Source organism: Grammomys surdaster, unplaced genomic scaffold (genome assembly GCF_004785775.1).
Source record: "Grammomys surdaster isolate TR1022 unplaced genomic scaffold, NIH_TR_1.0 99, whole genome shotgun sequence".
Taxonomy (NCBI): domain Eukaryota; kingdom Metazoa; phylum Chordata; class Mammalia; order Rodentia; family Muridae; genus Grammomys; species Grammomys surdaster.
This window is the reverse complement of record NW_021604578.1, coordinates 11,103,489-11,130,764: the sequence shown is the minus strand read 5'-3', so window position 1 is coordinate 11,130,764 and position 27,276 is coordinate 11,103,489. Positions and strand designations below refer to the sequence as shown.

The following is a 27,276-nucleotide window of genomic DNA, read 5'->3' as shown; positions in this document are numbered from 1 at the left end:
AAACAACTTTACAGCTTATATGTGGAGACAAGAACGCCACACATCAGTCAGCCAATCAGAAAAGGCACTGGGACCTAAAGCCAAAATGTCCACCTACTAGACATGCCTGGCCTCTGTTCTTTTGAAGGCGGGGTTTGATACCAGAAAAGGTTCAGACTCTGGAATTGATCCAGACTTAAACCTAGCTGCACAGCTCAGTGATCAGTCTTGGAAAAATATAGATACTACTTTTCTCAACACCAAAATAGACATGTAAGCATTTCTGTGTCAGGCGCTACATTCATACCTATCATCTCAGCTGCTCCAAGATGCTGAAGAAGCACTCTCGGGTTTAAGACCAAACTGGTTCAGCTAACAAGTCCCTGCTTCAAAGGATGGGGGTGCAGCTCTTTGGTAGAACATATCTGAAGCCCTGATGAAGGTCTCAACAGTGCCACAAAACACTTCAGAAGTAAGTTAAATAAATCTGAGCCCAGTTTCTATGTCATCATGGAATGGCTGTAAGGCGAAAACACGATTCTTAGAAAGCAGCACTGAGTGATTTCCACAGACTTCAGTGATTACAGTCAGCAGTAGCAGTGACTCCTCAGGGGACAGTGACATATTTGGGGCTTTGGCCCCATACCAAGTGGCCTTGAACTGCTCTCAATGAGTTCCTCAGTCTTTTTTTTTTTTTTTTCCTCCTTCTCACTGTTTAATGTTCTCCACTCTCAGGCTGTCACTTAATCAAGCCCTGCTCAGCCACTGGTGCCGCTTTTCTTTTGCCTTTACTGTTCTTTCAAATGCACTATAAACTTGAAAAGCACACAGCTGGACTTTCTGACTTCTACAAAAGAACACACCAGGTTCTCAGAGAGGATTCTGAGTCCTCTCAAGTAATTAAAAGAAAAACTTCTAACACGTAAGCACCATCCATCTCATCTTTACCTTTCCAAGTTCTCTATTTATATGGCTTCTCATATAGGCTTCTTTATATCTATACTGAAGATATAGAGACAGGAAAAAACCTCAGACCTACAGATAACCTTGGTTGGTCTTGCTGGAACTCACTAGCATGGCATTACTATTTTTTTTTTCTCCCACACCAGCTATACAAGAGAACAGGCAAGATGGTGTCCATGGACTGACATTGCTCAAATAATCACAGAATAAAAGTAGGCTCCTCCCCTGACTCACAAAGGGCCAGAATTGACTACAAGTGACATCTAGCACAAGGCAGGTTTTGAGGGTTGGGGTACCGGAAGAAAATGGAACTAGGATTTTGGGCACATGTCCTCATCTGAAACACAACAGCTGACCTGAGGGACAGATGTGGAGATCTGACAGATCCCTCCTGCTAGCCATCCACCCCCATGCTATTTGCATGTACTCTTTGGCAAATCAGCAGAGGAAACCAACTCCAACCTTTTAAGGATGAACCCATTAAGGCAAGCCTGAGTACTGAAAACCACTAAGTGGTGTAAGAGAATATGATCACTGTTTACCATGAAGGCAAGTATTCACTGGATGGATGAAAAATAAAAACACACACAACGGAGGGAGAAATGGAGGTGGGCACACAGAAATAGAAGAAAAACTGTCAAATCTGAACAACCTTTAGATGTTTACTCATTTCAGAAACTATACTATTTTCCAAAATTTATCACTATTATTCATCCAAGAAGCTGGTCTACAAACAGTAGAAGAGGAGAAATTTCATTCTTTTAACCTCCAATTTATTTTTATTATCTAGTTTTGTGATCATGACACTTTGCATTGAAACTTTTATACATAATTTTGTAGCAAACTTGGTAGCAAACTTTTCTGTATAGGACCCAGAAGTAAATATTTAAGGTTTTACAGGCAACCAAGTCTCTGGCAACTACCTAACTCACTGGCATGAAAGCAGTCAGAGAATCTGTGAACTGCTGTTGGTCTGAATGCTAGGTGACCCCCAATGTGATGGCATGAGGAGACTGAGGGCTTCCAGAGGACAAGCATTACCCGAGTGGAATTAGTGCTCTTTCTCAAGAGGGCACGAGAGAGGGGCCTCACCACGGCTGCAGCCATGTGGGTCCTCACAGAGCACCATCTGTTACAATGCCCTCACCAGGCTCCAAACCTGCAGGCACACTGACCCGGAAACTTCCAAAAAAGCCCATCCTGACCTCCAAACCTGAGAGACAGGTATCTATTGTCCATAAGTCACTCAGTATTTTGTTAAGCAGCCTGAAGGGACTATGCTACAAACCAATGAGCAGAGAATGCTCCAAGACAGCTTACTTACAGCTCAAAACTTTGAATTTCATAAGGAGTTTCACATTACCAGAAAATACTTTTCTGTAATAATTTTTCTAACCACAAAAAAAAAAAAAAAGGAGCCATTCTTCGTTTTCAGTCTATAGCAAAACAGGTGGCGGGCCAGATTTGACCCATGCTCCACAAATTTTATGATTCCTGACGGGTACAAATTAATATTCAAAAATGAAAATGCATAAAACGCCAACTGCAATTCTGATCATCACATTACCTCCTAATCTGAAGAGACCACTTGCTTTTGTATCTTCAGAAATAGAAACTATGCTTCACAGGCCATTCCAACGTCCCAGCCACTAAAGTTAATAGCACAAATTTTAAATGAATCCTTGTCTTTTAAGTAAGTATTTAAACATATTTTTGCTTTTGTCTAAGAATGGCTTAGACACTGGCACCTCTCGTTAGCTTAGCTTTGCGTCTCCCTTTGTCTGGTTGTATATGGCAGGAGCTATGAATTCCAGACTGGCCTCAAACTCATGATCGTGTGCCTCAGCCTGGCCATTACTGGGATTCTAGGTGTGCACCCATCATGCCTTGCCTTCACTGAGCATTTCTAGCTCCATCGTGATATCTTGGTTTTCTCCCCAACCTCTACAAGTCAATTAGCCATTATGTCATAGGTCAGTTAAAATTTCTATGGCATGATAAACAGTATTTCCTGAAGCTTCACTAGAATAAACTTACTGGCCTAAAACATTCAGCATCCAGAAGAAAAACTATATGGGAAAATGTATGTAGTTTGTTGTATCATCTTTTAAATATATTAGTAATTCCACTTGTTTATCTTTCTCACAAATGGAAAAAAGGTTAAAACACAGAGTAATACTGACTTTGACCAGAGTACAGTCCAAGCAAGTTTGGCTTCCTAATGTAGGGCAAAGAATCTTTCCACTCCTTTTGTTTACGCTGTAATTATTTGTTTGCCTCAAATATTTATGGAGTAAGTGCACAGGAAGCTCCCCATAACCTAAGGTATCTGTAAAACCACTACAGTGGCTTAAGAACAGTGTTTTTCAAATGGTGATTCAGTCATGATTCACTCACAGGTCAAAAAATCAATGCTGACGGTCACACAAAGCATTTTCTAATGGAACTGGAGAAGTATTATTAAGAATATCAGTAAGCATGGCATGTTTTAAGGATTACGTCTTTTCTTAGAATGCTTTTTTTAAATTAATAGTTGTGTGTGTGTGTGTGTGTGTGTGTGTGTGTGTGTGCCCTGTTGTGATGTAGATTCTCACTTTGAAGGAAAGACTTTCTAAAAACAGCCTGAAATGACTGCCACACCTAAGCGGACTTAAGACAAGTAGTCTTAAGACCTGAGGTAAGTCATGAGGAGACAGAATCACTTGGCGGCTGCTACCACTTCAGAAAGTGCCCCCACAGATCCCTGTGTTAAAGCATGCTTCTAGGGTGGTATACCTGATGGCCACAGAACCTTTAGGAGGTGGAGCCCACTGCTAAGCCTTTGGGTCACTGTCGGTATTCTCAGTCTACTCCAGGGGATTGTAGGACCATAGTTCTTTGCTGGCTGTCTTTCTCTTTCTTATCTGACTTTAGGTGAGTCTGTTCCACCATGCATTCCTGCACCAGCCGAAGCCATAGAACAAACTGAACATGACCTAGAGCGTTCTGTCTGGGCCATGACATAAGCAGTGTGTTCCACCACAGGAACCGTCTAGTAGGCCCAGAGCAAGAAGATATGGCCAATCTTAGACTGGAACCTCCAAAGCTGCAGGATAAAATTAACCTGTCATCTTTGTAATTATCTCCAGGAACCCTTTTTACAGCAACTCAAAAGCTGACTACCACAGTGACACAAAAAGTTCTGGAAGGCTCGACATTAACCACAAAAACCAAGGGAGAGGCATGGAGAGGTAGCAGGAAACCAAAGGGCTGACATTCTCCATCAAACTTTCTCTAGTGTAAAAAAGCAAAACAAAACAAAAACTAACCTCAAAGTTAAGAGGTGAGAGTATCTTATGAACTTCCCATTTCTACAAAGTTAGCTGTGAACAGGCAAAGAACTGGAGAATACTCACTAAGAAATGAGGGTTGAAGAGCTTCCTACAGTGCCTGGAAGTACATTCACGCCACTGATACAGACCTAGAAATACCCATTTGATATTTTATAGTGGATGCTGTAAAACAAGAAAGGTGGTTTGATGTCCATTTAAACCATTTATTTACATGTCTGAAGATACTACAGGAGAATCACATCATGGCAACTTAGATTAGGGCTGTCTATTTGTTTTCTAGGTGTCGAAATCTCTCATGGTGAATTTTATTTTTAATATAATTTTTTCACTGTCTTCTTGGAAATCTTGCACAGAAGTCCCTCAAAGGGAGTATTCTTAAGGAATACTCTCATTAAAGGTATAACGGAGTAACCAGTTGCTTTTTGTTTATTTGTTCATTCTGAGTTATTTCAAACTATTATTCAGCTATTACCCTGAGCCACATAAAAGTCACAGCCTCATCTGAACATACTACGGTGCCTCCTGAAACGTCTACGATCCATCATCCCAACTATTTCAAAGTCCTTTTGCCCTAGTTTATGATTTCTTACAAACAATAATTTGTATTCTTGGCCTTAATAAAATGGAACATGGCTCAGAGCAGGGCAATTACTTCCTTTGTCAGTACATAAGTTACTTAGAACAGAAGCAACTACTCAGGAGTTAGGGCTGGAACGGTGGCACACAAGGCCTTAAGATCATCTTGGCAACTCTCCTCATTTTAAAAGTAAGAGATTGAGATGTTCCCCCAAGGAAACCTTGGCCACCAGTCAGATGGGGGCTCCACCCCCAGTTCTTCTGCTTACCACAGAGTTAAGTGTTTTTATTTTAAAGTAAGGGCAACCACCAGTGTATCACACTTAGCATACACACTGCAGAGCCGAGCCGGCAGATGTTAGGCGCTGGAAAGACAGTCCTCTCCCTGAGTTCCCGTGCTCTTCCTCCCTGCCCAATGAGAGCTTGCTGACTCCTCAGAGACTCTATGGTAGGAAAAGGCCACAACAATGTCTGCTTGCTGTTTTTTATTAGACTGTAATTTAAAAAATGAACATTAAAAAATGTATCTAAATTCCAACTCAATCTAAGAAACAGTGACCAATAAGAAAGGGAGAAAAAGAAGAAAAGCAAGAACCTCCATAAGACGAGGGAATGGTGTCTAAGTGCAGCTCTACAGCAGTCAAAGCTGGAATGCCTTAAACAGGCCTAGGGATTAAAGGCCAGGGGAAAATCAAGGAGAAACAGAAGCCAAAACATTCCCCATGTGTTAGCTATAAAATTAGTGATGACCTGAAGAGAGGTGTTCCAGAGAAATCAAAAGAAAAGTGTTAAATAGGCAAAAAGTCACTATTAAGAGCCACTCGTTTGAGGAGCTCAGCGATAAGGAGAAAAATCCAATCATCAGACACAATCCAAAGAGGCGCTGAAGGTGACGGCTGCTATCACTCCTCCTGAATTCCCGTGTAACCCAATTCTCTGTATTAAATCCCTTTCTGCTCAAAACGCCTGGTGCGTCTTTCATGAGCAGACTGGACATCACTAACACATCTTTGGAGATTATTCTAATACAATGAATTTTAAAAGTACTTTTGATCGCTGGCACCTACAAAGTAGGCTGCAAATATTAACAGTTCAGACTCTACAAACTGCTTAAGCTAGGAGGAGAGGAGCTCCTCCAGCTTTTAAAGGGGAAATGACAGTGTTTCCTGAATCTGTCATGCAATGGCACTAACAACCAGGGGCAGCTTGGTAACCCCTCAACTAGGAAGAGTCAAAATAGGCCAGGAACAGGAAGAAAGCATCAAACTCTCCAGAAAAAAAAAAAAAAAAAGAAAAATATCCTATGGTCACAAGTCCCTGTAATGAATTCCCCAGATTCAATAAAATTATTTCAAAACGACATTTTGGTTTTCATAAACATGGATGAATTCTATTATGAAGACAACTATATTCCAAGATTTTTAAATATTACAAACACCTCTTAAATATTTTAATTAAAATGCTGCTTCATTTTAAAGTGTATTAATTAGATATGCCACTTCTAAACCTGTTTGCCCACAGAGCTTGGGCCCTGTGACCTTGTATCTCAGGACTGTGATCACTACCAAGGTACACACCATCTCTTGAACTCCTGGCTCACCTGGCTTTTCCTGAGGTCCAGCCTAGGAGAGGCACTGGTGAAGGCTGGCAGGAAACGGAGAGAAGCCAGGAGAACTTTTTCCATTTTCTCCATTTCACCCAGGTTTCCCACAGTCCTACCTCCAGGGCACACTAGCGCCCTGTTGTGGCTCTCTGGGCGGCCCATCATTCTATCTTCCCTTCTTTATGTGAGCATCAAATTCAGAGAATTCCTGTTTTCTAGCATCTGTATTAAAGAGTCAGGTTCTCTTCCTCTGTGTGGACACTGAACAGTGTATATTGGGTCAATGGTGGTGTTAATATTCGAATTACTTGGAAGACATTAAAATACCGAAGTGCTGGGTCCTAGCTTCAGCTTGCCGGTCAGTACTTACATGGCAAAGATAGTAAACTCGCATGTCTAACCAAATCCCAGGTGATGTTGAACCTGCTGATCGGGGGACCACAAGGAAAACTACTACAGAAGAAATTACCAGCTGATCTGTCTCCCTGTCGTGTTTAATCCGATGCCAAATGCACTTTTAAATTCAGAGAAAATACATGTATCTGTCTTCAAACAAAGAGAAAGTGGGGGTGGAGAGAGGAGGGAAAAGGGAAAGGAGCAGGCAGGGTGGCTTAGAGACAGACTCCTTTTATTACCATAAATTCTAGTTTGTTTTAAATGGATACATTTTAAATATAATTTTAGCACTTACTCTATATTCTGCCTACAAATAAAAAACTTTACCAACTTATTGAATTTCTTATGAAAATAAAAAGTAACACTTAAGCTCAGATTATTAGCAAACACCGGGCCAATAAAGTGACCACCCCCCCACCCTTCACATAGTGCATTTATAGTAGAAATTTAAGATAGAAAAACTGTCTCAACTTGAAAGAAAACTAAAATGAAGACTCAGTGTCTTGGATCTAAGTTTAAAGCGTTAGGTTGCTAAATAGTCAACTTCAAATATATAAGAAAACCAAGACAATTAAAGTGATTATCAGATCAAAACTACATAATTAGGTATGACCCACATATATACTTATAACTTTCGATTAGCTATATTTTAAAGTTTAAAATGTGAAATTAATCATACACTTAACAGAAAATGTTACTTCTCTTAATTAAGTCATAATATATTTAATTCTTTTTGTCTTCAAATTTAAGTCTTCAAAATCTTATGTGTACTATCTCATTTCTAGCCTGCCGCATGCCAATGTTGCACATGGCAATGAGAGCACATGTCAGTGCTCCACTGTGGCACATGGCTAGTGACTACAGACGCCATAGACATTCATGCCTCTTTCCTGACTGTTTCCATAACCGGCACAGTGGTAACAACTTACTAGTTTTTCCATAAATTATTTGTGAATTATAATTTTAAGAATTTGAATCCTTAATGTTTCTAGATTGCTTAAAAATCTCTCAAAAGTGACATTGTGGCTGTGGCATCTGTAGCCTATTACTGTATTTCTTTAACTTCTCTCGGGAGGATCACATTGTAAACATCACGCCATAAACAAGTGAGCTCCTTTCACTATGTTTCACCAAGGCCAAGCCCATCTCTGCTTGCTTTCTCTAGCCCAGGGGAGGAGTGAGCAGCCACTACAGGTCTCTGTGGCTCCCTAGGCAAGGATCCTCATCTCCTGGGCTTGTGAACAGGGAGCTAGCTAGGTCCTAACCACCGCCCTCAATCTCCAAGACAAGTATCTGGGCCTTTGGTAGGGAAGGTGGCCAGCTGAGCAAGCTAACGTCATTCAATGACAACACAGAAAACTCACCTGTGGAGCTAGCAGAAATTTTTATTTTAAAAAAAGTCACATTTTTATGTGATTCAAGGATTACTTTAACACTCAATTAAAAGGAGGACAAATCAATTTAAAGTATTAGCACCTGTAATTCCTGTAATTCTGTCATCCATGAGAACAGACAGAATATATAAAACTTAAAATCTAAGTAGCCTAACTAACAAAAGATCGTACTTGCAGTGGAAAGCCAAAACACAGGCATCGCCTTTAATGACAATAACTGATAATCAAAACTGAGTAAGAACGGAGTGTGGATCAAGTTAGTGTAAGAAGCAGCCGGGGAAACGAGAGGCGTGGTGCTCTGGGCAAATCCCCAAACCACCCTTAATATCTAAAAGCCAGAGTATACCTGTTTATTCCAGGATCCACTGATGTATAGTTTAAATTATGCCCTAAAGAAATGTAGGCGGATTGAGATGGTACCTGTAAAACAAAACAATTTCTGAATCTTTCAAAAATAATGGATTGTTCTTTCACTTACCAGAAAGTGGGTTTTCTTCTGCAAATAAAACTCTTGCCATAAGCGCAAATGTGCTTGTGTGTATGTGTCAGTGTAGCGAGATAATTACATACCTCTGAGGCCTAAGTACATCTGGTGTCACATCGCACCTTAAGCATACAGTTATTTCATTTTGAGCCATTCACTCTAGAGAGTAATTACTCATCCCATAACTTGGTCATAAAAAGCAGAGCTCACTCAATGTTCCAGCGACTGTACAGCAGAGGTGTTATTTTATATGGTACTTGTGTAAATCAGATCATCAAAACAGTAAAAAGTGTTAAAATTATGGCAAGTTATATAGACTTCTGAAGCTTTTAACTTGTAACCAGACCACACCGAAAGCTGCACCCGCCACGAATAACCCCGCTGGAAAGCAGAAAGTTGAAAGCATGGCGATTCACAGATTTTAGAAGATACAGGGAACTTGCAAAAGACCGGATGTTACTTAGAAAAACCCATCTAATCTTCATCTCCTGACAACAAGATTTGCTAAACACAAGGGAAACCTTAAGGCTTGCTGTTTGAGTTTGGCAGACCTTTAAGGTTGTAATCTGATAGCAACAGAGTGACCAGGGCACTGAGCCTCCATCAGGAGCTGCTCACAACAGTGCCCAAAGCCACTTTCCTGTAGCACAGCAGCAAGCATCAGTGCTTCTGTTGTACTGAGCTTCTTGAAGCATCTCCTCTAGACACTGCTGCCATGTTTCCTTCTGAAAACCATGCTCTAATCAAAGAGGAAATAGGACTTTTTTCAAGCCAAATTAACAATGTAACCAATGTTAACTGAAACTATCATCTTTTTGTTAAGTCTAACAAAAAACAGAAGCTATCTTCAGCTAAGCAAAGTATCAGCTCCAAGGAGCAAAAAGGTACTACTATATCATGGATGGGCCATATAACCACTACTCTGTGTAAAGATAGCTGCCACAGCAAATTCAGACACCAGGAGACACTGTTCAAGCATCTGTAAGATGATAAGCATTAGGGAACAACACTCAGAGACAACTCTACCTGAGTCCTCGGAGTCCAGGTCCACCATGGGCTGCCTGGGGCTGCTGCATAAGGAACTGGGCATCTCAAACACAGAAGAAAATGTCTTCGCAAGTGAGTAGGAACATAAAAACCATGCTTGTGATGCAAAACTGGTACTCCAAAAGTGGAGAGATTAATACAAATTTCAAATAAAAGCCGACCCAATCCTGACTCCCACACCCAGTAAGACACTAGAAAAAGATGAAGTTTTACCAAGACTATCTCTAATAGTAGTACTTTCTAACAGGAAGAACTTTATACAGCAGAAGCTTGGCTAAGATTTCTTACATCCATCATTCTGGCCTGCTACTCTTCTTTTCGATTAATGAGGGCAAAAAGATTAAAATGATTGGGGCAGGGGACTGAAAAGGCAAGAAAAAACACTATTCCATGCAGACTGGAATTGGCCCACACTTCCCCAAGCCAGTGTCTACTCTGACCAAGCAGAACTGCTAGTCGGGAGAACTGCTGGAAAGAGAAAGGAAGTGACCTCTGAGCTCCAGCAAAAGAAAGAGTGCCACCCATCCCTCATATCTTCCATGTGCTTGCAACCTGCGACTGGAAACAGAGCTGTCTGCTCATTCCAAATGTGTCAGTTTCTCAACCATATAATACAAGCCCACATTCCAATCATCTAACGCTGGTAAGGTATTTACTATACACAAAGAGTAGGGAGCTCTCATTGTCTAAGAAAGTAGAACAGAGGCAGATGCAAATACACCTTCTGGGGAATTTGGAGTAGAGCCAAGAGACTACAAATATAAAACTCGGAAATACCTTTCAACCATTATGTTCTTCATGTGAGGGGGTGGGGTAAGGACAGATGAGGCAGTGCCTCCTTCTGGACAGTCAGAAAAATAGTTCTAGGGCAAAACACCACTTCTTTCTTTCATTGAACCAACAAGCTTTTACTGAGATCCAACTATGTGTGGCTGTCCTAGAACACGGCTAGAAACACACACACACACACACACACAGACATAGAAATGGGAGTGGAGAGACAACCAAAAAAAAGAACCACTAAGATTTCAAAGGAGAGATTTTTTTTGGGGGGTGGGGGGCAGATTTCAAACAAGGCACAAACTACACTAAGGGCATCCTAGGTGGCAGAGCAGCTTGGACACACTGGAGAACAAGAGAAATATTTATGTGAGTAGCAGATGAGGATCAGGGGTGGGTCATGCTGTGACTTGTGGTCCTATGAGCAAAGGAAGGCCACTGAAGGTGCCCAAAACAAAGGTAGATACAAACAGCATCCTACTGGCTATGACACATGCAGAACCTAAGAGCTGATCTTCTCCTGTTTAAAGAGTATATATGCACACTCAGAGTGTGTTTGTGTGTGCACATGCACGTATGTGTATGATCTGCTCTTACATAATCATGAATATATACAAGTCCAGAGCAACTCAAGCTTTCAAGAGTTTTCTGGTATAAAGTCACTAACAAATCAGCAATGGGAAAATGCATTAACCTTCTACAGCTAGGAAAGAATGTAGAGGCAGGATCCCAGGTTCGATCATCATGGCTTTCCAAGGCACAGACACTTAAAATATACCCAACAGAATTGAAACAGCAGTTGCCAGAGAAAAAGCAGTCCAGGAAAGGAGCACAACCAAGACAGACTAGGCCACTCCATTTCTGGATAACCAACCCTGTTGTGAGCCAAGCTTTGGGAGTACACCCATACTGTTAAATTCTTGCTCAAAAGCAAAACAAAAAAACAAAAACAAAAAACAAAAAAAAACTTCTCTGGTAAATCCCATTGTACTCCAAAACTTAAGTCTTAAAAACTTCAAGGGAAAGTCATCAGTGTTTTGTAGATAAGTTTAAAACTATTCCTATTAACTAGCCGATGTATCTTCAAAATGTACAATGTCTTACGGATGCCTTGAAATTATGTGTGCTTTTGGAAGTCATCACTTGGAGGAGGTTGTCAAAAGACTAAGTTTAGTTTTCCAAGTTTTGTTTGGGTTTTCTATGAGGGATGAGGGGAACTCAGTTCTGCTTCAGCCTACCTAGGTATGACAGAGTCTTTATAAAAAGTGAAGTAGAAAGAAAGAAAGAAAGAAAGAAAGAAAGAAAGAAAGAAAGAAAGAAAGAAAGAAAGAAAGAAAGAAAGAGGGAGGGGAGGGGGAGGGGGAGGGAAGAAAAGAAAAGAAAAGAAAAGAAAAGAAAAGAAAAGAAAAGAAAAGAAAAGAAAAGAAAAGACAAGACAAGACAAGACAAAATAACAAAAGGGGTTGGGGATTTAGCTCAGTGGTAGAGCACTTGCCTAGCAAGTGCAAGGCCCTGGGTTCGGTCCTTGACTCTGGAGGAAAAAAAAAAAGAAAAAAGAAAAAGTGAAGTATCAAGTAAAAGGGCAAGGGTTCTTTTAATTCTATAAAGTTATACATTAATGCCAAGGATCTCCTAGGCTACCCACAAATACTGTTCTGCATGGGAATAAGCCAGGCTTTCCTACTCAAAGTTGTAACCATCCAAAGAAATGAACTGCTTTCAGAATAACTTTTAGGTCAGAGCTAGAAGAAAAGTCTCTAACCACAGAGGGTAAAAAGAAGCTTTAAGCAACAGTTAAGTACCAAAACCCAGCCATCTATTATCCAGTATTCATATTCTTACTGAAAACACATTAAAAGACTATGTCACAGCAACACATACTCAGAAAATTGAAGGGAAATAAGAACTTCGAACTTTTTTTTTCAACAAAGAAGGTTTCACACATACCCCAGGCTTGGCATCTCATCTATCATTCATTTAAATGATAGTTTCGATGTCTACAATCCACACACTGACTGATACTATTGATAGCTGGCTGTCCTGGATTTAAAATTCATCAGTATTTTTTTTTCAGACTACCAGATTCATCATTCATTCTTAAGAAGATTTTTGTACAACAGCAAACTCAACCGACCTCAGAACCACATGTGGCGGAATATTTTTACATTTGTTAGCACTCTGCCTTTCAGTCCATTTGATTAGCTAACTGATGCTTGCCTCCCTCATCAAAGATGCATAGAAATCTGCAATCTGAGGTAAGATTAGGCATGCTGATTTCTCATAAGAAACTGTCATTCATTTCCTGCATTTTCACATTAAAAATGAATTCCATCACTGAGTTCTCAAGTTCGGTTGATCTCTTCCCTAACTGTAGAATTTCACAACCCACAGGTCTATTTACCTTTACTGGACAGAGAGATCATTCTTCAACCTAGGTAGAAACCCATTGCACCTACATAACCTACCAGATTGTGCGCTACTACAATTTCCAAAGAGGCAGCACAAACATACTCTACGGCAAGAATGAGTGCCAGGCACTGTGGTTGGGGTACACACCTGCAATCCCAGCCCTCAGGGGTTAATACAAGAATGCTGAGTTTGAGGGCAGCATAAACTACAATCAGGCTCACTTTAAACAAATTTTTAAAAGACAGTTAGAGTTTTAGATGTGCTCAACATTGTTTTTTAACAGAACTAGGTTCAAAATTCAAACCTCAACTGTTCAGAGGGCAAGCTGAAAGAGACTGCCCACAACCATAAAGAATTTAAAAAGGCAAAAGGCAACTCGGGCAACTAGCCTGCAGAAATGCAGCAGCAGATATTGCTAAAGCAGCCATAACGTAGACTGTCACAGAAGACATCAGAAGACAGACTGTCACAGAAGACAACAAGGTAAATTGTTGCATGTCAAGCTTACACACCACACACACACACACACACACACACACACACACACACACACACAGGGCAGAAGATACCCTGCCTTGAATAAGAAACCAGGGGCTGAAAAAAAACAAAACTACTTTCAGGTTCCTGGGAATTTGTCTGTCTGTCATTATTTTAGATAGACTCTCCCTCTGTAAGCCCAGCGTGGCCCAGACAGAACTCACCAACACAGGACTGCCTTGGTCTCCTGAATGTTGGGATTGCAGGTATAAGCCATCATCCCAGATCTAAAAATAAGACTGTATATAACAACATTACAAACCAGCCTAATAAAATATAAATGTCTGGACCCAGGAGGGTGCCTACCATACCTGACCAGAATTGCTCCAATGTTTTGTGCTTATCCGAGCTTATCCATTACTATCACCTAGCCCCCAGCAGACACAGAGACAGACAGACAGACAGACAGACAGACAGACACACACACACACACACACACACACACACACACACGGGGGTCGGGGGAGGTGCACACACATGGGGTAGGGCCATTTAAAAACTAACTAACTAACTAAATAAATAAATAAATAAATAAGTAAATTGCAGGAGGCTGCTGGGAGGAACAGCTCAGCAGATAAGGGCATTGGTTGCTCCTTCAGAAGACCTGAGTTCGATTCCCAAAAGGCAACTCACGACAGTCTCTAACTGCAGCCCCAGGGGCGTGCAATGTTCTCTTCTGGCCTCCATGAGCATCAGATACACACATGGTACAGAAATGTGCATGCAAAACATCCATACATATAAAATTTAAAAATCGGAAACAAAAGAAAAACTTTAACATAGATTTCTTAAGCATAAAACCTGACAAGTTTCATGATTTCAAAATCAAAGAGTCACTGCTCAGCAATAAATTACTAACACAAACCCAGACCTAACTGGCACTAAAATGTAAAGAGACTCAGTCACTACTAGCTCTGTCATCAACTTCCTAAAACTATCTGAAAGTCTGAATTGTGAAAATAAAATGGGTTATAGTAAAGAGTATGAAGAGGCCAACAGTAGAGAGCTAGCCTAGCCTCACACGCTCAAGGCTTTGTGGTCAATCTTTATCCCTGAAAATAAAAGTACTTCATAAAAACATGAAAATCTTCAATGAAACAAAAATCTGTACAACGGTTTTCAAATCCACTTGAAAACTTTTATTGTTAAGTAAAACGGTTTATTTTTTTCTCCCACTGCAGCATCCTGACTAAAAACAAGACTGTAATAATATTCCCAGGTTTTTGGAGTTCTCTGCTATCTGTGAAACAGCTGAAATAAAATGCCTTCTGAATACACTGCTAAGAGGGATCTGTGGGAACTGAAAAGAAACTACTCTGACACGTTCCAAGGAAGACCGCTGTGGTGGCTATTCCTGGTTGTCAGCTTGACTGTATCTGGAATGAACTACAATCCAGAATTGGAAGGCTCATCTGTGATTCTGATCTTGATGCTGGGAGATACAAGTTTCTGACCAGGATCTTGGCATGGAGATCTTGAGGCATAGTGGTTATGAATCCCAGGAGATCAAGGCAAAGAGATTTCTGAGTTCAAGGTCATCTGGGACAAAGCAAATCCCAGATCCAGGCATGGTGATACACACCTTTAATCTGGGCCACACCTTCTGCCGGAGACCTACATAAGGACACTGGAAGAAGGCAGATTCTCTCGTCTTCACCTGCTTGCCTTGTGGGACTGAGCAACTACGAGATCCTTGGACTTCCACTTACAGCTGCTGCTGACCATTGTTGGGGAGTTGGACTACAGACTAAGTTATCAACAAATTCCCTTACTATATAGAGACTACCCATAAATTCTGTGACCCTAGAGAACCCTAATACAACCCTAATCGAATACTCTGCCTACAAGGGTTCTAAGGTACACTAACCTCTAGACCAGGTCTTGGCTTTAATCAAGCGTCTGAAGGCAAAATCGACACTATGTAACTCACCTAATAAATCTGCATTAAAGAATCCAAACAATCGTTATTTATCAACTACCATGAAATGGGTTATAATTTTCTATCAATTATATTAAAGCTCATAGACACACTTCTGTAGACACCCCTTGATGCCAGTTGGTCTCTCTCCAAACTATACTCAAGATAACTCTCTGAGTTTATCTCAAGAAAACTTTCTATCTGTAGAGCCGTATAGCTTCTGGCTGCAGAAAGACACAACATGGAAATACTACTACCCTGTGATAGAAGTCAATGCACTTGAACCGCCATCCCCAAGACATTCATTCCGGTGGTGATCAAATGTTTGCCTTCACCATGAAAGAAATAAAACAGTCTTAGACCAAACTCATCCAAGTGCCCACTTTGCTCTTTTCCAAGACGCCAGGCATGGTGGCACTCACCTGCAAACTTAGTACCCGGGAAAGAGGCAAAGACGATGCCAAACGCCAAGGTATTCTGGGCTTCTCTGACAGATCCTGGCTAAAAACATCATTCGCATGTTTTTAAAAGCATCTCTGATTTACTCTATGAGAACACCGGGCTGAGTGTAGCAGCGCATGCCTACGATGTCAACACTGAGGTAGTATGACATGAAGTGAGGCATGAGTTCAAGGCCAACCTCAGCAACATACAAGACTGTCTCAAGAAGGAAGGAAAACTACATTACGGTTGGTTTTATAATCTCTGAAACATTCACTTTTCACTAAGCCGTTTGACCTGAACTTTTCATAGAAAGTGAATTTCCTAGAATTCATCTTAACTACCTTAAAGAAGAAATCAATTTGATTTTATATCATTATGTTGTACTGCCTTAAGAAGGCATGTCAGGTCAGCGCACTAACATTAGCCTTACACTGGACCACTTTCTAGAGAATGTGGAACTAATCGTCACAGCTGCTACTCGAAGTCATAGTGTCATCTAAAACACACCACAACCCAGCCCTAACATGCTGGGCTTCCTATGAACCACTGTGGAAAACGTACGTCTTATCCTCCTTACTGAACTCCCTGTCATTTCACACCGTGACACTTTGTATTTCTTCCCCAAAATCACTCAGAAACAAACCCTAATTTCCACTTTCAGTACAGTGAATAGTCAAGTAGATTCTTAAAGCACAGATGCATCTGAAAGTGTAAGGTTCAGTTGGCAAATGTGAGCTCTGTGATACAACTAGGAAATATGTAGAATTTAGACCCGGATCACGGGTCTTCCTTCAGGTAGAACCTTGCTGCTCTCTAAAGAACAGTAAGTGTTTGACCACTTAAACCTGAATCCACAAACACGAGTGACCAAAGAGGAACAGCAGAAAAACAGCACTAGGTTTTAGGGTTTTTTTCCGGTTTTGATCTGATGACACCTATAATTATATAATTCAACTCTGGCAATTCTAAAAAACGCTGAGGCACATTAACGAGCCACGTAAACTTTGCCCTCTTGGTGCCACCACAACGCCCAAATACTGAGCTAAATAGATGTATGACCCGGTAAGACAAATTTTAAATCTTTCTTCTACAATAATCTCTATAGCACGTGTTTCAAGATTTGTTACTTATGCTGACCATTTTTAAAAGTCATTTCTTTTTTAAAAAATATTTTTTTAAAAGTACAAACTAACAACATTGTAGGACAGAGTATATCTCAAATTTAGACTGATGAAAAATTAAGTTTCCGACATTGGCCATCAGTCCCACAAAGTACTGGCCCTATGCCACCATGGCCTAGTGCCAGACTGATGTAGGGCCAGGCTAAAAATAGCAGCTAAGCAGCAGCTGGACACATAGGACACACTTCTGACCTCAGCTTATTTCCCTAATCGAGGGGGCGGCGGGTGATGACGACAAAGCAACTAGAAGGAGAGTAGAGGAGGAGGAGGGGAGCAGAGGGGAGGAAGCGATGTGGAGAAGAGAGGGAAGGAAACAGACTTCGAGGCAAGCTAGGCTCAGGCTGCATGGCCTGGCTCTCACTTGCAGCTCCATCATCCCAAAGAATCAGCTGGTCAACCCACTGTCCAGAGAAGGCACGCGCCATCTCTCTGTAGGACTGGCTGAAGAGTCAAGATAAAAGTTACACAACTGATACTTGGGGATGAATAGAAGTCAGCCTAAAGGATGCTATTTAAAAAAAGAAAAAAATCCTCAGGAACAGGACAAAGTTTAGAAGGTGATTTACATACAACAGGCTACAGGTTTCTAACCTCCTGAGGTATAGGATTTATTTTACAACAGGTGTTTAGAAAGCCATGAGCACTTCCTTTAGCAACCAGCTAATTAATGAGCCAGGCACGGTGATGAGCATCTCTGACCCCAGCACATGGGAGGCAAAGCAGGTGGATCTCTTGAGTTCAAGACCAGTCTGGTTTACAAACTGAGTTCCAGGACAGCCGGGGCTACAAAGAGAAATTCTGCCTGGGAAGGAAGGGAGGGAGGGAGGGAGGGAGGGGGAGGGAGGGGGGAGGGAAGGAGGGAGGGAGGGGGAGGGAGGGGGAGGGAAGGAGGGAAGGAGGGAGGGAGGGAGGGAGGGAGGGAGGAAGGGGGAAAGGGGGAAAGGGGGAAAGGGGGTTAGGAGGGGAAGGGAGGGGAGTACAAAGGTCCCTGGAAGTACTGCAGCCTTCAACCTATCTAAGTCTTTATTAAGCGAAGCCAGTACCTTCTAAGGACATTGTCCTTTGTAGCTAAACTATAAAACATCTGTCCTTCACATATGAAGATGCTGGGATGCTGGCTGCCTCAGCTAATAGTAGGTAAAATGAGGTACAGTATTCTAAACTGTGCTGAGATAAAGAATCAAAAATGCAGGGGCAAGCATGAAGGATCAGCAGTTGAGAGCATGCTTACTGCAGAGCTGGAGAGATAGCCCAGTGGTTAAGAGCACTTGCTATTCTTGCAAAAGACTAGGTATTGATTCTTAGCACCCATTCTGTGGCTTGCAACTGCCTATAACTCCAGAACAGGGGATCAAACGCCCTCTTCTGGCCTCTGCAGGCACTACATGCATGCAGTACATATACATACATGCAACCAAAAGACTCATATACAGAAAATTAAATAAAACTGAAAAAAAATTTTTAAAAGAGTGCTTACTGCTCTTGCAGAGAACCTGGATTTAGTTCCCAGCATCTATGTGGCAGTTCGCACTCACCCGGATCTCCAATTCCAGGGAATCCAATGTTTTCTTCTGACCTCTGATGACTTCTGCATGCATGAGATGCCCATAAATGCAGGAAATAAAATAAATAAATAAACCTTTATTTAAAAAAAAAGAATTTAAAAGCTGCTCTCAAGGTTCATCTTTAGATTATCTTTTTAGGGATATTTCTTGTAATGGTCTAATATTAATTAACAATGAAAACACTTCAAATAAACTGTTAAGTAAGGCAAGATCAGGCAGCCAGTCACCTGAATTTTAAGCCCATTAATTCACTTAATGAGCCTCCAATTTATCTGATCAACTTATTGGGTTTTAAGAGTTTAAATGTACTGAAAGGTTCTGCTGTGTCCTACCAATTAACATCTGGGCACAACAACTGTACAGACAAAGCTACAAAATCATCTCATTCAAAGAAAGCCGATTGCTCTGCCAGCACTAAGAAGTATCACTGCTGATTACAGTTATTGTTAAAAGGTCTTAAAATGAAAAATGTAATTCTTTAAATATACTTTGAAAACACTCTCTGCAGCACACACATGACCAACACAATCTTCAAGTTTCTCCTTAAACGCTGAACTTTTCATGGAAGTTGACTAGTCATCCAATACAAAAGCTGAAATTCAGTAGAAAGAGATGGTAAAAGATGCCTTTAGCTGCGGATGTAGCTTGGTGGTAGGCAGGAACCAGTGGGTTTGGAGGAAAAAGGAATGACTGGCTACAATAGACATTAGAATCCAAGCTACAGTTAGCATTTGACCTCCAGATCTCCATGAGGGCCCTCTAAAAAATAAGTGACTATAAACTTGAGAATAATCTAGAATCGGTAACCATACTGAAGATGCAGCACAGGCACGGCTGCTTAGGTTCAAAGAACACTCACCAAGGAAGCCAGCCTGGTCTACAGGGCAGGTTCCAGGACAGCCAGGGCCACACAGAGAAACCCTGTCTCAAATAAATAAATAAATAAATAAATAAATAAATAAGGAATAAGAATCTATCTAGTATATATTGCTAATGGCTTTATAAATTTAGCTTTTACGACTCTTACTACCTGTAAAAATGTTACAGTAGACTCTCTTGAGACAAACTGATTCAACAAAGAATTGCTCCAAACCAGGGGAAAAAATAAAATCATTTTAGAACTTCAACATTTGACTGGAAGGGGGAAAAAAGCATATATGGGCATAGTCCCTAAGTGCTTTGAATATTCCTTTCACTGAGGAGAAGGCAGATTGATGATGAGAGCAGGGAGAGATGTACAAATGTTTTCTCAAATGTGAGTACAACTATAAACACATTAAATTCACACCAAGCTTCTTCCTTGCATTACGTCTGTGCTGCGTGTAAGCACTGCCCACTCTGAGGAATTTTTTTTATTACACAGGTGTCTACATACAATTCCCTAAACACACAGCTGTAATAGTCTTGTGCCGTAGCAGACACAACTTTTCATGGATTTTTATATCATAGCATTGCTAATTCCAACAGCTACTAATGTTTAGCAATAAATAGCACTTATTTTGCACACTACACCCATCACTGAACTGAGCACTTAGAATCTAGCCTGAAACAGAAGGGCATCTGTAAACACAACATTCACTTATATGAAGTAACTTCTTCACCAGCACCTGTATCAATTCACCTTCAAGAAATGCTTGTTGTCATTTCGGGGATTACCCAGCATTCCCAGGGAACCAAGCAAGTACAAAGTTGGTGTTCTTCTCTGTAACTTATGGCTTGCTCTGGACAATTTCTCAGTGTCCGAGCCTCCACCTTTTTATCAAAAAAATAAGGAAACCCAAGCATGGTGGTTCACAAGAATAATTCCATCACTTGAGAGAGAGGCTAAGTCAGGATGGCTGTGAGCTCCAGGCCATCCCACACCACATATATAATGAGTTCCTGTCCAGCCTGGGCTACAGAATAAGACTCTTGTCTCAAAAATACATATAAATTCAATAAAATGAAAATCAAGAAAAGCTGAAATAAATGATTATCTATCTCTTAAAGCCCCCCATACACATGAAATGATAAACAGACAACGCTCTACTGTGTTTTCTTTCTTTTAATAGAGGAAAGCGTCTATACACAGCACAGAGTCACTGAAGAAGTCTTGAGATGGCCGTGCCCTGGCCTGTCTACCTCCTTTTCTACTGACATTCCGAGTTCCACAGAAAGAGGCCAGGCATGGGACTACACACCTATAATTCAGCACCTAGAAGGCTTAGGCAGGACACCTGTGGGGTCAAGGCCACTATGTGAAATGCTGTCAGAAGGAAGGAACAAAAGAAGGAAGGGCAAGCATTTCAAGGGTAGGAAATATCTGCCAGAGCCTTTATAAGCAGCCATCTACTTTCTGTTACAAAGTCCATATTTCTATCTGCTCCAAGTTTAAAACAATAGCAGATTTCACACTGCTTTCTCTCCAAAGCCTACTTTCCCCCTCTTTCCAATGTGGGGAAGTTAAAAAAAAAAAAAAGAAAGAAAGAAAAAGAAAACATCCTAGTTTTAAAGAATGAAAACCACATACAAACATTCAGCAGTGCCCAGGACACTGATTTGAAAATTAGATACCCAAGCATTGTCAACAAATCTAACCAACACTTTACTGTTTGAGAATCTAGCCAGACTGAAAAATAGTGCTTTTCCATCAATCGAGATGATAAAACATTTTTTTCTCCAAATCATCATTTGATATTAATTTCTTAGGAGACAAAGTCATCCGTTTACTTCAAATAGGGGAGGAACTCACTTTTCAAATATGTAGTAATCTGCACACAGGTACAGCCAAAAGCAAATAAGCCAAGGCAGATATAAAATTAGGCTTTTCACTAAGCAAGTTTTTTAGTTATACAGTGGTAATTTCAAAGGTAATGAAAAATGTCATTTGCTTTATTTCTAAGACAATCACATTTCCTAATAATTTCATTTCATTTTCTAGGCTGTATGGCCCTTTTAGCCTAACAATTTAAGTCACTGCATTTGGAGTTGAATGACTCCCCTATGAGGTTTTGTAACACTAAGTGAGTTGGTTTTTATCACATGTATGTTTAAGTAGGCTTCTTCGAGGTACCAAACTCATTTTGATGCACTGAGGAAAATTTACAGTCTAACACAAACACAGAAATAGTGAAGATCCAATCCAGTCATGAAGCTTTTAAAAGGGACTGCTTTCTCAAAAGCCATCCTGTTCTGTGCACATATTACCAGCAGAAATCACACATTCCTAACTAAATGCTAACCATGAGTGTGAGTAGACCAGAGATGCTGGCCCTGCACTTCTCCTTATGAACCATGCAGAGCAGAAAGGGAGACAGCAAGCGACTAGCAACAGCAAAATGAGCATCTTAAAACTCAACAAGGACATACTTAAGAGAGCAAGAAGCTCCCGTGTTTGATTAATTGCAGTAATTCTCTTCCATTAAAGGCCACGGCTCAAAGGCATCCTGATGTTTCCAAAAGAATAGCATCGAAGCCTAGCGCTTTCCAAAGAAATGAAATTTAACACAAAAGGGAAAGAAGAGACAGCCTTTGCAGTCCAAGAGTGTACTCAGAACACAACTATTTAGCAAGGAATTACAAACCCCGCTGCAGATGTGGGCTTTATGGTAGAACACTTGCCTAGCATCAAAGAGACACTCCGTTCAACCCCTAGCAGGAAAAACAAACAAAACGGCCAAGCTGAAGCAAAAATAGAAATGATTGCTTAACCGAAGTCTTCAAGTCCGTCTTCCAATATTGTTGACATATTTGTATGTGTGTGCATGAACACAGTCACAATGTATACGCTGCTCATATGAATGTGTGTACATCTGAGTACACCTATGTAGGGAGGCCACAGGTCAACAGAGTATGCGCCTCAATTGCTCTCCATATTAGTTTTTGAAATAAGGTCTATTATGGAACCTGGAGCTCATCAATTCAGCTAGGCTGGGTGACCAACACGCTCCAAGGATCCGCCTGGCTCTTGCTCTCTGAGTGCCAGGGTTATAGATGTGTCCCTTTTATGGGGGTGCTGAATGTCCAAATTCATGTCCTTACGCTTGTTCAGCAAGCACTTTACTGAGTGAGCCACCTCCTCCCTCTCTTTGTTGCATCAGTGTCTGAGCTACGCTGCTGCACCCACTGCACAGATTTCTTCAATGGATCAACACCCACTGTCCCAGGATGGAGCATCACTAAGTGCCCAGCACTGCTCCCCTCCTGAAAAACTGCAAACAAACATCTCATGTCACACACAAAACACACAGGATGCTTCCAAAATGTCGTCTTCTCTGCGCTTCATTAAATTTCTCCTTAATCAAAAGGCTGGGGGTATGGTGCAGTGGTAGAGCATTTGTCTCACAAGCCCCTGCGTTTAATCCCCCTGAAAAGCAAAAAAAAAAAAAAAAAAAAAAAAAAAACATAGTATACAGTGGTATACAAAATTGTTCCCTATAATTTCACCCTTGAAAGAGGGTGCAATAAAACACACTCTAACCAATCTAAAATACACTCAACTCTGAAAGTGAATTCAGAGCCTCATCTTTATACAGTCATCTTTGGTCAATAAAGAAAACAAGAATACTCTAGTAAAGGGTAATAAATTAACTGACTAAATTTTTTATTCGTTTTAATTCCAATACATATTCTCCTTGTACTTTACTGTCTTGACTCCATCCCCCAGTTATATGAGCTAATATAGTAATAAAACTCAAGCAGTATGTTTCTCTCCCAAAAGCAACTACCAAAGAAAGAAATAGCAACTGCTTTTAAAATGTAACCCCTTCCTTCTCACACAAAAGATTCTGATTGTGCTTAAATTTGCCTTGGTTCTAAATAAATATTTTAATCAAAATAAACTTTGAAAAAAAATACATACCAGTCCCTCAGAAAGAACAATCATCTACACACACACACACACACACACACACACACGCACACACACAGGACAACACACACAGGACAACACACACACACACACACACACGAAACATTATAACTCAAACGTTAATCTTCTTTAATTCTGAAAATGTGATTGCATTAAGAGAGAAATAAATCCTCTAAAACTTGCCAGTTCACTTAACTCCTTTCTCCAGACACTGCTGTACCTTTCTTTACACCAAAGAAAGGTTAGCTGGCTGGCTTGGAACTCACTATGTAGAACAGGGTACCCTCAAACCCAAAGAGTCCCCACCTTGAGTGCTGTGATTAAAGCCATGTGCCATCACACTTGACCTAAGTCACTTACTGTAAAAGGTCACCTCTCTTTATTAAAATATACCAACTATTTGATTCTGTTCATACCCACATAGTATTCCAACCAATCTAATCCTATCTGACAGAAATTGAGAAGGAGTCCAGCTTTTTCACGACTGCAAAGTACACGCAGTGGGCATTCTCATAGAGAACACTTTTAAACACCACTATCACAATTATCTATAATCCTATAGACTACAAAGGCCTAGCTTTGGTCAAACAGACCATAAATATTTATTCCAGTTAAGAGATTTTACTTGTTTTATGTTTTCAACCCAACAGAAAACTTTTAAAGATTTTTTTTCCAATTAATCTGTCTTTGCCTTTGATTTTAAGTCATATAAAGTCATATAAAGTCAGACAAAACCCTGAGGGAAGCTGCTCAGGGGTTATCTCTGAAATTATTGCTTAACTGAGATCAAGACGACATGCCAACAGAGACCCTTCTTAACAAAAAGCATCCTAACAAAAATAAGTAAATACATTTCTATAAAACTTTCCAATAGCCACCGACGAGCAATTACTAAATTATTTATGTCTAATAATTTAGTAGCACTTGCCCGTACAAAGGTTTAGGGTAATCTACCCAGCAACCTTCATTTCTAACAATCCTAATTCCCTACTGCTCACAAGCTTTGGATAAGCTTGTAAGATAAAGTCCTAAACTAGGGGTCCCTATGGTGACCATCACTCAGGAACACTTCCTGTACGAAACCCAAGTTGTCAATTGCAGAAAACTGCTTATAATGCCATCAACATAGTATTTTGTTCTTTTCCATCTCGGGTTTTTTGGTTGTTGTTGCCTTGGTTTTGATTGGGGGTGTGGGGTGGGAAGGGCGACTCTACAGCAAATCACAATTATAAGCTTCTTAAAGTATACTAACTCCAGCCACTGCTTGATGCTAAACTAGATAGTTAATCTAGCTGGCTTCCTCCGCTCCTCAGCAGAGGTGGACAAAACCTGGTGCTACGTTTTCTACTTCATGGTGCCAGCTGCCAAGCATTTATTTAACAGCCTCCCATCTCGACGCTGACTGGCACAAGTGAGGAAACTTGGATGTTAAAGAAACTGGCAGAACTCAGAGAAGATGAGGGGGGGGGGGAACCCCGTGTTTTCCACAACTTGTACAGCATTTGTTTGGTACATATGTAAGTATTTCCAAAGACGTGGTCAAGTCTTCAAACAATACCAGAGGAATGCATGCCTCTTCACATTGACCCGGGACCAACTGCATTCATTCAAAAGGCGGCCCTTCCCCTACGGGAACGATGAAAAAGTTACTATTTTCTTTTACAACTTACTGTTCACCCTGGCCTGTTCCACTGATGAAAGCAGGCAAAGCCCACGCTGTGTGTCTGTCTCCTAGAGAAGATTGCATCTTTTATTTATCGCCCCTTGGCTTTATTTTCACAGTGAATTCCTGGCTTAAATGCAATCAGCCAAGAAACCCTCCCTATGTGCTCTCCTGTCATTCCTCATTGCTCACAAGCAGAGTCAAACACAGCAAGGGGAAGGGGGGGCGGGGGCCACGACGCAACATTGCCAGCCAAGCCATAAAAATTCAGACTCCAGTTAGTTATACTCAGAGAGCATACATGTGCTTCAATAGGTTTCAAACCGGCAGGGAAAGAGGAGAAGGTGGGTGAGGGGGGTGGAGGGGGAGTGGAGGGTGTAACTAGAAAGAATGTTAATTAGATTTTAAAAGGAAGAGAGGTGGGGGGGAAGGATGGATAGCCTCAAAAACCAACCCCCTCTTAGGCAGAGGGAGAGGGCGCTGAGCAACACTGAGGGCTGTCTTTGGAAATAAATGACCATGCAGAAAATCACGTTTTCAGATTACATTAGAATTCAAATTAACCAAACAGGATTAAAACAAATCTTCTGTGTCGGGGCCACTGTCCAGACCCCCACTCCACTCCCAAGGAAAAGGATAAAAAGATTGAACCATAGAGAAAAAAGAACAAGTTAAAAAATGAGAGGAGGGGGAACAGAGGCAGACACAGCCTTTCAAATCTATCTATTCTCATTCATTTGCTTCGGGGTTCATCCCTACAATTTCAACCGGGGGAGGGGGTATAAAATGCGCCTTCAGCAATCCGGAGGAAAAATACGGGGACAGGGAGGCTGCGCTGCTGCATTGTTCACTTTAACCCAGTTCAAACGTTCCCATAACTATGGCTGGAAAAGATATCTAAACAGAAGAAAGAAAAAAGCCCCGTGGAAGGCAGAGGGATCTGAGAAACTCTCCCGGTCTGTCAGAGAAAGAAGGGCTGTGCAGCTTTAAATCACAAGTCCTTCTCTCGTCTTTGTCAAATATCTCCTACTTTACAAGCCCTGAAAAGAAATAAAGAGGCTCTTTTGTTTGCTTTCCCCTTTTCGGAGGGTGACAGAAAACTGAAAGAGGCACAAATAAACCCGAAAGGAGAACAAAGTGCCGGGTGGTGCGGGGCGCGCAGCGGCGCAGGGGCCTCGGGGCCCCTCGGTGCGGGTCACGGCGTCGGACCGTGCTTGCCCGTTCCCTCAGCACCGCGCCCCGACCCCGGGCGCAGGCCGAAGTTGGGCGGCGGGGTGCCTCACGGGACGGAGAAGCGCCCCTCAGCGGCCCGGCCCGCCGTCGCTCCCGGCGGGGGTGGCTCGGGGACCCGGGCGCGGACGCCGCGGAGCTAGTCACAGACACCTTTAAGCAGCCGGGGTACGCGGAGCCCGCGGGCCGTCGGAGCCCGGAGCGGAGCGGTGGCCGAGCGGGGTTGGAGGGATCGCCACCACCCAGCCTCGGACCGCGGGGCGCGGAGCGGCGCCAGAAGAAAGGACGCGAGCCGGGCAGCGCAGAGCGAGCGCCCCGGTCGGCATTGTCTGCGGCCCGCGCCCCCTCCCCCGCGCCGCACGCCCCAGCCCGAGCCCCGCGGCCGCCCGCGCCTTTGTCCACGCCCGCCCCGCACATCAGCGCTCAGCCTGCGGGACAGACGACGGGGACGCCGACACCCACCGCCCCGCCGCCGAGGGGCGCGTCCTGCTGATTCATTTCCCACTCGCGCTAGCCTGTCCGGGGAGACGGGGGCGGGGACCAGCGGGAGGAAATGGGCGCTCCGCTCCGGGGACCGTCCGAGTCGCCCGCTGCTGCACCGCGCGCCCGGCCCCGGGGCGGCCCAGGGGAACCAAGGGGGCCCTTCCCTCCCCCACCCCCGAGGGACAGGAGGACAGACCGAAGGACCGACGGCCCGCGGCGGCCCCGTGACTCACCGACTTGCAGGACGTTGTCTACGCAGCCACTCTCCAGCAGCGCGATACCCCGGCGGAAGGGCAGCCGCGTCTCGTCGCCGCCGTCCGCAGCGCTGGCCGCCCCCACCGACGGGGTCCCGGTGCCCGCGGCGACGGCGGCGGCGGCGGCCGAGGTGGCGGCCGGCGAGGATGAGGAGCCGCCACCGCCGCCCGCGCCGCCGCCCGTGCCGC

General features: G+C 42.3%; 1 protein-coding gene across 1 annotated transcript in view; it reads right to left on the bottom strand.

Moving 5' to 3' along the window:
• The window catches only part of Zswim6 (zinc finger SWIM-type containing 6), a 161,816-nt gene extending 134,546 nt beyond the window's left edge, over positions 1 to 27,270 (bottom strand). The window contains exon 1 of the mRNA XM_028784291.1: positions 27,067 to 27,270. The gene's annotated coding sequence lies outside the window, so the exon portion shown is untranslated. The remainder of the gene's footprint in view (positions 1 to 27,066) is intronic.
• Positions 27,271 to 27,276: the final 6 nt, after the last annotated feature.